The sequence below is a fragment of the Micropterus salmoides genome, unplaced genomic scaffold (assembly GCF_014851395.1).
Source record: "Micropterus salmoides isolate LMB-PRFRI ecotype aquatic unplaced genomic scaffold, ASM1485139v1 Ms_hic_scaffold_22, whole genome shotgun sequence".
NCBI lineage: Eukaryota > Metazoa > Chordata > Actinopteri > Centrarchiformes > Centrarchidae > Micropterus > Micropterus salmoides.
Window position 1 is genome coordinate 555,938 of NW_024041373.1, and position 14,719 is coordinate 570,656.

Here is a 14,719-nt window from a genome sequence, read left to right on the forward strand (position 1 = left end):
GCTTACGGCCATACCACCCTGAACACGTCCGATCTCGGAAGCTAAGCAGGGTCGGGCCTGGTTAGTACTTGGATGGGAGACCGCCTGGGAATACCAGGTGCTGTAAGCTTTTTCATGTAGGAAGATTTATTTTGTCACAATATAACAGGTTATAGAGTAAAATTGACTTTGTAACTCCCTTCTGCTACATAGCAGACAATATATATTACAATAGAAGCAATTATAAAAAATGGTAAACAGAAATAAACTGCCATCACTGGAGCAGTGCTGAGGATGAACTAGAGTTTAAGAGTCTGATTGCTTGGGGGGAAAAGCTGCTCTGCAGTCTGGTGGTGCGGCAGCTGAAACTTCTATATATCTTCCCAGAAGGCAGCAGGGTGAACAGGCTGTGGCTGGCTGGGTACGTCCTTTAGTCGAGAAGCCGTCATTGAACAGGGGAGGGGGTCTACGCCACCACTTATCCCCCACTTACAATGCTGTCCTTTCATCACTTCCCAGGAAACTCAACAAACGTAACCTATTGGCCTCAGGTGAAGATACCAACGATGGTCGTTCAGTCTTGGCCACAGGTAGTCTTAACGACTGTAACGACTGTCGTCACAGCAACAAGGAACACTAACGAACCAGCAGTATCGACGATCCTGGCAAACGACCCCACTGAGGTTAAATAGCTGAGTTTCCCTGCCAGTCAGTCAGAACTGAAGAAGTCCTTTGGATGAGGGACGAAACGTCTTCCAGTCTCTTCAACCAAGTCCAGTTGCCCTTGACTTTAACCTTCGTTGGATAACTATGACCTGGATGACTGAGAATCTTCACAGACGTACTGTCCTTTAGTATCCTTTGGGCTCTGCAGGCACCTCACCTCACTGATATCACTGATGTTCAGGAGATGGGTACCAATGATCTTCTGAGCAGTTTGAATCCCCTGCTGCAGAGCCCTCCGGTCCTGGGCCGTGCACATCCCATGCCAGCTTGCGACTTTCCCAGTCAGGATGCTTTCTATTGCTCCTCTGTAAACGCTGACAAGAACTAGGTAAGGGAATTTGGCCTTCTTAAGCTTCCTCAAGAATTTTTTTTTTTTTCTGAGCTTTCTTCACCAGCATGGAGATGTGAGGTGACCATGTCAGGTTCTCTGTGATGCTGATTCTCAATTAAGCCTATTATTGGATCATTATTACTGATTTTCATTATGTAAGCACATAAATTATTACATTTTTTTCATATACTTTATTGATGCCCAAGGGGAAAGTTTTTGTTCTCTGCATTTAAAACATCCTAGCGGATAGGAGCAGTTACGGGTTCAGGTCATGTCAGTTACGTTGCTCAGGGGCAGCTTTGGCAATGGCCCATGTTGTACTAGATATGGTGACCCTCCAAATCCCAAAACAAGTCCCCACGGGCTGCCGCCCTTTTTATTGATTATATTGAATGATATTATAATTATTATTATACAATAATAATTTTTAATTCAAAGTCCAGGGACAAGCTGCTTCAGTGAAGAGGCAGCAGCCCCCTCTGATTTTTATAAAGAGAAGAGGAAAAGCTTACAGTCACAGCACACCAACATCAAAACCTCATCCCAACTGTCAAGTATGGTGGAGGGGGAATCATGGTTTGGCGCTGCTTCTGGGCCTGGAATGGTTATAATCGACGGAAAAATGTCTGCCAATTGAAGCTCAACAGAAGATGGGTGGACTGGGAAGACTGTCTAGATATCCTTCTTGTCAGAGTAAAGAGTAAGAAAAGAGTAGGAGCAAAAGATACATTCTTAGTGTTGGCTTCTTGTCCCTCTCCATATAAAGAGCCTTTTTGTGGGTTGGTTCTTCGCTTACGGCCATACCACCCTGAACACGTCCGATCTCGGAAGCTAAGCAGGGTCGGGCCTGGTTAGTACTTGGATGGGAGACCGCCTGGGAATACCAGGTGCTGTAAGCTTTTTCATGTAGGAAGATTTATTTTGTCACAATATAACAGGTTATAGAGTAAAATTGACTTTGTAACTCCCTTCTGCTACATAGCAGACAATATATATTACAATAGAAGCAATTATAAAAAATGGTAAACAGAAATAAACTGCCATCACTGGAGCAGTGCTGAGGATGAACTAGAGTTTAAGAGTCTGATTGCTTGGGGGGAAAAGCTGCTCTGCAGTCTGGTGGTGCGGCAGCTGAAACTTCTATATATCTTCCCAGAAGGCAGCAGGGTGAACAGGCTGTGGCTGGCTGGGTACCGTCCTTTAGTCGAGAAGCCGTCATTGAACAGGGGAGGGGGTCTATGCCACCACTTATCCCCCACTTACAATGCTGTCCTTTCATCACTTCCCAGGAAACTCAACAAACGTAACCTATTGGCCTCAGGTGAAGATACCAACGATGGTCGTTCAGTCTTGGCCACAGGTAGTCTTAACGACTGTAACGACTGTCGTCACAGCAACAAGGAACACTAACGAACCAGCAGTATCGACGATCCTGGCAAACGACCCCACTGAGGTTAAATAGCTGAGTTTCCCTGCCAGTCAGTCAGAACTGAAGAAGTCCTTTGGATGAGGGACGAAACGTCTTCCAGTCTCTTCAACCAAGTCCAGTTGCCCTTGACTTTAACCTTCGTTGGATAACTATGACCTGGATGACTGAGAATCTTCACAGACGTACTGTCCTTTAGTATCCTTTGGGCTCTGCAGGCACCTCACCTCACTGATATCACTGATGTTCAGGAGATGGGTACCAATGATCTTCTGAGCAGTTTGAATCCCCTGCTGCAGAGCCCTCCGGTCCTGGGCCGTGCACATCCCATGCCAGCTTGCGACTTTCCCAGTCAGGATGCTTTCTATTGCTCCTCTGTAAACGCTGACAAGAACTAGGTAAGGGAATTTGGCCTTCTTAAGCTTCCTCAAGAATTTTTTTTTTTTTTTCTGAGCTTTCTTCACCAGCATGGAGATGTGAGGTGACCATGTCAGGTTCTCTGTGATGCTGATTCTCAATTAAGCCTATTATTGGAGCATTATTACTGATTTTCATTATGTAAGCACATAAATTATTACATTTTTTTTCATATACTTTATTGATGCCCAAGGGGAAAGTTTTTGTTCTCTGCATTTAAAACATCCTAGCGGATAGGGAGCAGTTACGGGTTCAGGTCATGTCAGTTAGTTGCTCAGGGGCAGCTTTGGCAATGGCCCATGTTGTACTAGATATGGTGACCCTCCAAATCCCAAAACAAGTCCCCACGGGCTGCCGCCCTTTTTATTGATTATATTGAATGATATTATAATTATTATTATACAATAATAATTTTTAATTCAAAGTCCAGGGACAAGCTGCTTCAGTGAAGAGGCAGCAGCCCCCTCTGATTTTTATAAAGAGAAGAGGAAAAGCTTACAGTCACAGCACACCAACATCAAAACCTCATCCCAACTGTCAAGTATGGTGGAGGGGGAATCATGGTTTGGCGCTGCTTCTGGGCCTGGAATGGTTATAATCGACGGAAAAATGTCTGCCAATTGAAGCTCAACAGAAGATGGGTGGACTGGGAAGACTGTCTAGATATCCTTCTTGTCAGAGTAAAGAGTAAGAAAAGAGTAGGAGCAAAAGATACATTCTTAGTGTTGGCTTCTTGTCCCTCTCCATATAAAGAGCCTTTTTGTGGGTTGGTTCTTCGCTTACGGCCATACCACCCTGAACACCCCTACAGTGTGTGAGAAAGTGGACTGGTCTCTTTTGAAGGGCGTGGCAGAGGAGGATTTTGTTTGTTTGACTGTGTGTTTTTCTTTGATGTAAGTTTCTGTGGAGATTTTTCTTTTGTTTTTCTCCTTTTTTTGTTTGCGGTGTGTCCCCCAGCAGTGCTTCACTGTTTGGGGGAACATAAATCTTTTTCTCCCTGAGTTTTGTGAACTTTAAAAGCTAAAGCGGATAGACAAAATGGCGGATACAGCAAGTGTAAAAGTGACAAACATACAGAAGAATGGCCATGGTAAACTGGTCAACAGCAAGGACATTAATCAAGTGAGCAATGAAATGGTGGGAAAGAAATACGAGAAGGAACTGACCGTCTGTGTGGAGCTACAGGGCAGCGACAAGGTCTCCACGTCTGAACTGATGAGAACGGTGAGACTTCTGTGCGGTGGGCTGATGGCATGCAGAGCGACGGGGGAAGGAAAATATGAGATGACCATGAACCATCCGGAAGGGAAGAAACGACTGCTGGAGGGTCTGAAAATCGGGGATGTCAACGTCTTTGCAAAGGAGCTGAGCAACAACGAGCTGGTGGTGTCTTTTCTAAATCTGCCAGCCTACGTCACAGATGAGGACATCTTGGAGAAACTCAAAGGCTGGGGAGTCTCGGCCACCTCTCCCATAAAGCGTAGGATGTGGCCAGGGACTACAATTGCTGACGGGACTCGCTTCATGAGAGTAAAATTCAACAAACAGGTACAATCACTGCCATATTCGGCTAAGTTTGAGACTGTCTCAGGAACAGAGTTTTTTCGGGTAATACATGACAGACAGGTTAAGGTGTGTAGACTTTGCATTCAGCCGGGCCACGTCCTGCGGGAGTGTCCGGAATTCTATTGCCATAAGTGTGGCGAGCAGGGGCATTATGCCAGAGAGTGTCACGGTAGGACTGCACAAAAGTGCTCTTTATGCCACAATTTAATGACAGAGTGCATCTGTAATCAGAGTGATGAGGAGGGTGGTGTTCTTTCTGAGCTGGGGCACGAATCTCTTCCCTGTACTGTGATGAGAGCTGAGAGAGGAGAGGGTGAAATGAGTGCATCAGAGGTGGAAGATGTGGCTCATCAGAACAAGTGGGCAGACCCGGGTGCAGAGGCTGAAAGTCAGCCCGCTGCAGGGGAAGCTCTGGTTGGCAAAGGCAAAGTGATCCCACAGCTGGAGTCCAGTTGGGAGGGTGTAACTCTGGATAGACACGCAGTGAGTCCAGAAAGAGAGAGTGGACAGGCTGTGTTTGTAAAAGAGTCTGCTCTGGAAAACAATGTAAGTCCTGTGGTCATCCCAGAAGATGCAAGTACACCAGATGAGGCACAATCCTCCGGGTTACCGTGCGCTCAGCCGGAGCCTTCTCAGTCTGACTCCTCTCAGCTGGAGCCTTCTCAGTCTGACTCCTCTCAGCTAAAACCCTCAAATCAGCAGCGCACAGTTTTCATATTCCCTGGAATAGATGATGATGATTCGGGCACCAGCTCAGAAATGGAGGTTACCCAATTTACCAATGTAAGGAAAAGGCACAATGAAAGGAAAAGTAGAATAAGAAATAAAAGAAACAAGGAAAAAATAGTAAGCAATAAATGACAGTCCAAATCACACTAACCTTTACTCTGCTCATGCTGCACGTGACATCTCTTAATGTCAATGGTCTCCGCACTAAAGCCAAAATAGATTCCGTCTTAACAACTTTAAAGGTAGATATTTTATGTCTACAGGAAACTTGGTGGGATCAAGACAGTCTTCATTATGCAACCAAATGCTGGGATGGTCCGATTTATTCAAACTTTGGCTCAGATAAATCTTGTGGGGTGGCCATCCTTTTTAAAGAGAATACTGTTGCAAATATAAATGAATATATAAAGATGATCAAGGTAGAGTTCTAATTATAGACTTCTCTACAAATAGTGAGGAGTACAGAATTATAAATGTATATGCAGCAAACAGTGAGGGTGATAGAAAACTATTGTTTATCAGCTTAAAGAGATGGGTTTGTAAAAATGTGATGATTACGGGTGATTTCAATGTGGCATTGACAAAATGCGATGTTTCTATAAACAATACATTTAAAAATGATTGTAGTAGAACAGCATTAAGGAATTTAATAGATGAACACAACCTAGTGGAAGTATGGAGAGTGTTAAATCCTGCAGAGAGGGCATTCTCCAGAAGGCAGGTAGTAATGGGAGTCATGAGACAGTCCAGAGTTGATCTCTGTTTGGCCTCCTCTGGTGCAGTTAAAACTATGAATAATCTACGGTATGTGTTCAACAAGTGGAGTGACCATGCATATTTATGCTGGCAATTGGGATATGCCAGAGGAGCTAAAGGTGGGGGCACCTGGTGCTTCAACACCAGCCTCTTGGAAGACTCTTCGTTTAGGGAGAAGATTAAGAAATTGTTATGTAATATAACTGAAGAATTAGATGTAGAAGAAAATCATATTGAAAGATGGGATGGCATAAAGAAACGAGTTAAAAGGTCCTGCATTAACTATAGTAAAAGAAAGAGGTGGGTGGAAGACACGGAAGAGAGATCTTTAAGAGATCTCCTTTCAAAAGAATTGTTTTTATTGGATCAACACCCAAAGAGAAATTGTGAAAAGTATGAGATGTATAAAGCAAAACTCGATGACATTGAACAAAAAAGATGTAGAGGTGCTGCCATCAGAAGCAGAGTTAAAAATGTTTTGGAGGGGGAGAAGTGTACTGCTTTCTTCCTTGGACTAGAAAAGAAAAAACAAAATAAAGCAGTCTTTGCACAACTTAAAAACAATGCAGGTGAGGTAACCACTGAGCAAGAAGGTATCCTAGATATAGTGCATACATTCTATGAAAAATTATTTACAAATGATACATGTAATGAACAACATTCCCAGGATATATTAAGATGTGTAGAAAAACAACTGGTACCTGAAGATAGAGAATGGTGCGATGGCCCTATCTCAATAGAAGAAGTGGAGATGGCGATCAGTAGCTTAAATAAAAACAAAAGCCCAGGAGAAGATGGCCTCTCAGCTGAATTTTATCTTGCTTTTAAAGATCAACTTGCCCCCCTGTTGTTTAAATTGTATAATAGCATTGAACTTAGCCAGTTAACTCCAAAGTCACTCACAAAAGGTATAATAACTTTGGTATTCAAAAACAAGGGTGATAAGGACAAACTTGAAAATTACAGACCAATCAGTTTACTCAATACGGACTACAAAATTTTAACCAAAATCCTAGCAAATAGAATTAAAACAGTGATTGGCTCGATCGTAGGACCCACTCAAGCCTATAGTATACCGGGAAGAGACATTGCAGATACTATAGGGACCATCAGGGACACAGTCAGAATTATGTCAGCACAGGGGGGCATATTGCTGGGAGTTGACTTAGAGAAAGCTTTTGACAAAGTTGAGCATCCTTTTCTCTGGATGACGCTTGAGAAATTTGGTTTTGGACCAAAGATTATTCGGTGGATCAGACTTCTGTATAAAAATGCATACAGCTGTGTAAAGTGCAATGGGCTCCTCACCAAAGACTTCCAACTCAGAAGGTCGGTGAGACAGGGGTGCCCGCTCTCCTCTCTACTGTACAGTTTGGTAGTAGAGCCCCTGGCTTTAAAGATACAGCAGGACAAGAACATCAAAGGAGTTTTTACATCAATGGGTACAGAGATCAGAATAATGCAATATGCAGATGACATAAACATTATGGTTACCAGCGAGGACAGCATAGATAAAGTACTGCAGCATTTAAAAACCTATGAAACTGCCTCTGGAGCCAAAATAAACAAAAGCAAATCAGAGATAATGTTTTGTGGGCGGAACACGGGGGGGTAAATAAATGGGGATTTACTGAAACAGAAGATTCTAGAGAAATATTGGGTGTGTTTATTGGTAAAAATGAAGGGCAAGCCAGGGACAGAACATGGGTGAAAGTGTTAAAAAAAGTGAATGGAGTGTTAAATCTGTGGAGAGGGAGGGGGCTTAATCTGAGGGGTAAGGTTATTGTAACTAATGCTCTGATACTGTCAAAAATTAATCATGTTTTGGGAAGCTGTGAGCTGCCGAGTTGGGCACTGAATGCGCTAAACAAGGCCATCTCCTCATTTCTCTGGAGGGGCAAGGGAAATCTGATCGCTCACAGGGTGTTAATTGCAAATAAAAGGGAGGGGGGATTAGGACTAATTGACATAAGTGCCAAAAAAGATGCACTGAGGGTAAAACTGATTAGCAAGTTCTTGGATTCGACCAGGCAGCACCCATGGGAAGACTCACTGGCTGGTTGTCTGGCAGAGTATGGGGAAAAGGACGCATACAACCTGTGTACCTTCTTCCCCGGGAAAACCCATGGTGCCTTGCCGGGATTCTACCGTGAGGTGCTAGAGGCATGGGGCAAGTTTCTGCCCCACCTTAAGCCAGAGTGCAGTGAGAAAGAGCATGTGTTGCAGTTACCTTTCCTTTCAAACCCCTGCTTTACTCATCATGGGAAGTGTCTGGTCAGCAGACACTTGGTGGCTGCTGGTCTGACAAGGGTGGGTCAGGTTGTAGATAGTAAAGGGAACTTTGACCTTGAGAAAGTGTTGGAGAGAATGAGATTCCTCAAGGTCAAATATAGAAAACAACAAATTGCAACACTGGGTGACAGGTTTGAGCAGAGTCTCCTGCCTGAGTGGAGGGGCCTGCTCCAAAAGAGTAACTGTAAGAAGCAGGACAATGCCTTGAGTTTCCTCCTGTGCCTCGGAGACAGGACCATGAACACTGTAACTGTTAAGACAAAGATCTGGTATATGCTCGCTATTTCCAAAATTGTGAAGAGACCAGCCTCAGAAAGAGTCTGGAAAGGGATTTTTCCCACTTATGAAATCAGCACCATCTGGAAAAACATAAACATTTCCTATATGACATCAAACATTTTTCATTTGGATTTCAGAATAAGGCACAGAAGGATTTTCACTGGCATTGTCCTGCATCAAATCCACAAGAATGTGTATCAGAGACAATGTGCGGTATGTAGATTAGAAGATGAGGATATTGAGCACCTGCTTCTTAGGTGCACATCCCTCACTGCACACAGGGAAAGGGTCAAGACTCTCCTCACTGACCACTGTGGCCTGGATGAACTCACAGAGGCCCAATGGGACTGGACTTCAGGGGAAGGCTCAAAAGAGAAACAATCTATTAATTAACACGGTCCTGGCTTTTGCAAGGAATGCAGCCTGGATGAGGAGGAATTTTGCTCTCTATGAGAACAAGGACATAAGTACTGAAAGACTTTTTGCGAACATCTTAAAGGCACACTTGAGGCTGCTGTATGCCGCAGATAATGAACTCTTCAAGAGCTGTTTCATGACACATACAACCTTGCTGCATGAAGTGAATGGGAAGACATTAGCCTTTGCCTTCTAAGGGTAAGGAGGAAAGAAGGGTGTTTTGTGCAATTTGAATGATGTGGGAATTTATCATCATGAGCACCAATGGTTTTGGGGTGTTTTGATAATAATGATGCATACAGAGGTGCTTACTCATTTTTAATGTTTGGTAGATTAAGTGACTATTACATTAAGATAGATTCTCGTGGTGTGTCTAAGCTTTGCACTTTAACTTACTCGGGTTCCTGTTATTGTGAACAATTTTGCCTCAGAGTAAGGGTAAGTCAGACAAAATTTTTGTCCGCTCTTTGGTGTTTGGTCCCTAAGTATGTTTTGTTGTTTTAGAGTCAAGTCCCAATTTGTTTGAAAATCTTTTTGTCTTACACAATCCTTTTTTCAGTGTTTTTTTTTCAGTGTTTTTGACTAATATGTTGTAAATAATGTAAAGATGCTTTGAAAAATGATATTTTCATAATAAAAGATAAAAAAAAAAAACACGCCCGATCTCGTCCGATCTCGGAAGCTAAGCAGGGTCGGGCCTGGTTAGTACTTGGATGGGAGACCGCCTGGGAATACCAGGTGCTGTAAGCTTTTTCATGTAGGAAGATTTATTTTGTCACAATATAACAGGTTATAGAGTAAAATTGACTTTGTAACTCCCTTCTGCTACATAGCAGACAATATATATTACAATAGAAGCAATTATAAAAAATGGTAAACAGAAATAAACTGCCATCACTGGAGCAGTGCTGAGGATGAACTAGAGTTTAAGAGTCTGATTGCTTGGGGGGAAAAGCTGCTCTGCAGTCTGGTGGTGCGGCAGCTGAAACTTCTATATATCTTCCCAGAAGGCAGCAGGGTGAACAGGCTGTGGCTGGCTGGGTACCGTCCTTTAGTCGAGAAGCCGTCATTGAACAGGGGAGGGGGTCTACGCCACCACTTATCCCCCACTTACAATGCTGTCCTTTCATCACTTCCCAGGAAACTCAACAAACGTAACCTATTGGCCTCAGGTGAAGATACCAACGATGGTCGTTCAGTCTTGGCCACAGGTAGTCTTAACGACTGTAACGACTGTCGTCACAGCAACAAGGAACACTAACGAACCAGCAGTATCGACGATCCTGGCAAACGACCCCACTGAGGTTAAATAGCTGAGTTTCCCTGCCAGTCAGTCAGAACTGAAGAAGTCCTTTGGATGAGGGACGAAACGTCTTCCAGTCTCTTCAACCAAGTCCAGTTGCCCTTGACTTTAACCTTCGTTGGATAACTATGACCTGGATGACTGAGAATCTTCACAGACGTACTGTCCTTTAGTATCCTTTGGGCTCTGCAGGCACCTCACCTCACTGATATCACTGATGTTCAGGAGATGGGTACCAATGATCTTCTGAGCAGTTTGAATCCCCTGCTGCAGAGCCCTCCGGTCCTGGGCCGTGCACATCCCATGCCAGCTTGCGACTTTCCCAGTCAGGATGCTTTCTATTGCTCCTCTGTAAACGCTGACAAGAACTAGGTAAGGGAATTTGGCCTTCTTAAGCTTCCTCAAGAATTTTTTTTTTTTTTCTGAGCTTTCTTCACCAGCATGGAGATGTGAGGTGACCATGTCAGGTTCTCTGTGATGCTGATTCTCAATTAAGCCTATTATTGGATCATTATTACTGATTTTCATTATGTAAGCACATAAATTATTACATTTTTTTTCATATACTTTATTGATGCCCAAGGGGAAAGTTTTTGTTCTCTGCATTTAAAACATCCTAGCGGATAGGGAGCAGTTACGGGTTCAGGTCATGTCAGTTACGTTGCTCAGGGGCAGCTTTGGCAATGGCCCATGTTGTACTAGATATGGTGACCCTCCAAATCCCAAAACAAGTCCCCACGGGCTGCCGCCCTTTTTATTGATTATATTGAATGATATTATAATTATTATTATACAATAATAATTTTTAATTCAAAGTCCAGGGACAAGCTGCTTCAGTGAAGAGGCAGCAGCCCCCTCTGATTTTTATAAAGAGAAGAGGAAAAGCTTACAGTCACAGCACACCAACATCAAAACCTCATCCCAACTGTCAAGTATGGTGGAGGGGGAATCATGGTTTGGCGCTGCTTCTGGGCCTGGAATGGTTATAATCGACGGAAAAATGTCTGCCAATTGAAGCTCAACAGAAGATGGGTGGACTGGGAAGACTGTCTAGATATCCTTCTTGTCAGAGTAAAGAGTAAGAAAAGAGTAGGAGCAAAAGATACATTCTTAGTGTTGGCTTCTTGTCCCTCTCCATATAAAGAGCCTTTTTGTGGGTTGGTTCTTCGCTTACGGCCATACCACCCTGAACACGCCCGATCTCGTCCGATCTCGGAAGCTAAGCAGGGTCGGGCCTGGTTAGTACTTGGATGGGAGACCGCCTGGGAATACCAGGTGCTGTAAGCTTTTTCATGTAGGAAGATTTATTTTGTCACAATATAACAGGTTATAGAGTAAAATTGACTTTGTAACTCCCTTCTGCTACATAGCAGACATATATATTACAATAGAAGCAATTATAAAAAATGGTAAACAGAAATAAACTGCCATCACTGGAGCAGTGCTGAGGATGAACTAGAGTTTAAGAGTCTGATTGCTTGGGGGGAAAAGCTGCTCTGCAGTCTGGTGGTGCGGCAGCTGAAACTTCTATATATCTTCCCAGAAGGCAGCAGGGTGAACAGGCTGTGGCTGGCTGGGTACCGTCCTTTAGTCGAGAAGCCGTCATTGAACAGGGGAGGGGGTCTACGCCACCACTTATCCCCCACTTACAATGCTGTCCTTTCATCACTTCCCAGGAAACTCAACAAACGTAACCTATTGGCCTCAGGTGAAGATACCAACGATGGTCGTTCAGTCTTGGCCACAGGTAGTCTTAACGACTGTAACGACTGTCGTCACAGCAACAAGGAACACTAACGAACCAGCAGTATCGACGATCCTGGCAAACGACCCCACTGAGGTTAAATAGCTGAGTTTCCCTGCCAGTCAGTCAGAACTGAAGAAGTCCTTTGGATGAGGGACGAAACGTCTTCCAGTCTCTTCAACCAAGTCCAGTTGCCCTTGACTTTAACCTTCGTTGGATAACTATGACCTGGATGACTGAGAATCTTCACAGACGTACTGTCCTTTAGTATCCTTTGGGCTCTGCAGGCACCTCACCTCACTGATATCACTGATGTTCAGGAGATGGGTACCAATGATCTTCTGAGCAGTTTGAATCCCCTGCTGCAGAGCCCTCCGGTCCTGGGCCGTGCACATCCCATGCCAGCTTGCGACTTTCCCAGTCAGGATGCTTTCTATTGCTCCTCTGTAAACGCTGACAAGAACTAGGTAAGGGAATTTGGCCTTCTTAAGCTTCCTCAAGAATTTTTTTTTTTTTTTCTGAGCTTTCTTCACCAGCATGGAGATGTGAGGTGACCATGTCAGGTTCTCTGTGATGCTGATTCTCAATTAAGCCTATTATTGGATCATTATTACTGATTTTCATTATGTAAGCACATAAATTATTACATTTTTTTTCATATACTTTATTGATGCCCAAGGGGAAAGTTTTTGTTCTCTGCATTTAAAACATCCTAGCGGATAGGGAGCAGTTACGGGTTCAGGTCATGTCAGTTACGTTGCTCAGGGGCAGCTTTGGCAATGGCCCATGTTGTACTAGATATGGTGACCCTCCAAATCCCAAAACAAGTCCCCACGGGCTGCCGCCCTTTTTATTGATTATATTGAATGATATTATAATTATTATTATACAATAATAATTTTTAATTCAAAGTCCAGGGACAAGCTGCTTCAGTGAAGAGGCAGCAGCCCCCTCTGATTTTTATAAAGAGAAGAGGAAAAGCTTACAGTCACAGCACACCAACATCAAAACCTCATCCCAACTGTCAAGTATGGTGGAGGGGGAATCATGGTTTGGCGCTGCTTCTGGGCCTGGAATGGTTATAATCGACGGAAAAATGTCTGCCAATTGAAGCTCAACAGAAGATGGGTGGACTGGGAAGACTGTCTAGATATCCTTCTTGTCAGAGTAAAGAGTAAGAAAAGAGTAGGAGCAAAAGATACATTCTTAGTGTTGGCTTCTTGTCCCTCTCCATATAAAGAGCCTTTTTGTGGGTTGGTTCTTCGCTTACGGCCATACCACCCTGAACACCCCTACAGTGTGTGAGAAAGTGGACTGGTCTCTTTTGAAGGGCGTGGCAGAGGAGGATTTTGTTTGTTTGACTGTGTGCTTTTTCTTTGATGTAAGTTTCTGTGGAGATTTTTCTTTTGTTTTTCTCCTTTTTTTGTTTGCGGTGTGTCCCCCAGCAGTGCTTCACTGTTTGGGGGAACATAAATCGTTTTTCTCCCTGAGTTTTGTGAACTTTAAAAGCTAAAGCGGATAGACAAAATGGCGGATACAGCAAGTGTAAAAGTGACAAACATACAGAAGAATGGCCATGGTAAACTGGTCAACAGCAAGGACATTAATCAAGTGAGCAATGAAATGGTGGGAAAGAAATACGAGAAGGAACTGACCGTCTGTGTGGAGCTACAGGGCAGCGACAAGGTCTCCACGTCTGAACTGATGAGAACGGTGAGACTTCTGTGCGGTGGGCTGATGGCATGCAGAGCGACGGGGGAAGGAAAATATGAGATGACCATGAACCATCCGGAAGGGAAGAAACGACTGCTGGAGGGTCTGAAAATCGGGGATGTCAACGTCTTTGCAAAGGAGCTGAGCAACAACGAGCTGGTGGTGTCTTTTCTAAATCTGCCAGCCTACGTCACAGATGAGGACATCTTGGAGAAACTCAAAGGCTGGGGAGTCTCGGCCACCTCTCCCATAAAGCGTAGGATGTGGCCAGGGACTACAATTGCTGACGGGACTCGCTTCATGAGAGTAAAATTCAACAAACAGGTACAATCACTGCCATATTCGGCTAAGTTTGAGACTGTCTCAGGAACAGAGTTTTTTCGGGTAATACATGACAGACAGGTTAAGGTGTGTAGACTTTGCATTCAGCCGGGCCACGTCCTGCGGGAGTGTCCGGAATTCTATTGCCATAAGTGTGGCGAGCAGGGGCATTATGCCAGAGAGTGTCACGGTAGGACTGCACAAAAGTGCTCTTTATGCCACAATTTAATGACAGAGTGCATCTGTAATCAGAGTGATGAGGAGGGTGGTGTTCTTTCTGAGCTGGGGCACGAATCTCTTCCCTGTACTGTGATGAGAGCTGAGAGAGGAGAGGGTGAAATGAGTGCATCAGAGGTGGAAGATGTGGCTCATCAGAACAAGTGGGCAGACCCGGGTGCAGAGGCTGAAAGTCAGCCCGCTGCAGGGGAAGCTCTGGTTGGCAAAGGCAAAGTGATCCCACAGCTGGAGTCCAGTTGGGAGGGTGTAACTCTGGATAGACACGCAGTGAGTCCAGAAAGAGAGAGTGGACAGGCTGTGTTTGTAAAAGAGTCTGCTCTGGAAAACAATGTAAGTCCTGTGGTCATCCCAGAAGATGCAAGTACACCAGATGAGGCACAATCCTCCGGGTTACCGTGCGCTCAGCCGGAGCCTTCTCAGTCTGACTCCTCTCAGCTGGAGCCTTCTCAGTCTGACTCCTCTCAGCTAAAACCCTCAAATCAG

General features: G+C 44.3%; 1 non-coding gene and 2 pseudogenes across 1 annotated transcript; all 3 read left to right on the forward strand.

The window, feature by feature from the left end:
* On the forward strand, positions 1-109 carry LOC119917758 (annotated as a pseudogene).
* A 1,717-nt stretch (positions 110-1,826) lies between these two features.
* LOC119917760 lies at positions 1,827-1,935 on the forward strand (annotated as a pseudogene).
* Positions 1,936-11,389: 9,454 nt separating this feature from the next.
* Positions 11,390-11,508, forward strand: LOC119917756. Its single transcript, XR_005447327.1, has one exon. It is a non-coding gene; the product is annotated as a 5S ribosomal RNA (ribosomal RNA).
* Positions 11,509-14,719: the final 3,211 nt, after the last annotated feature.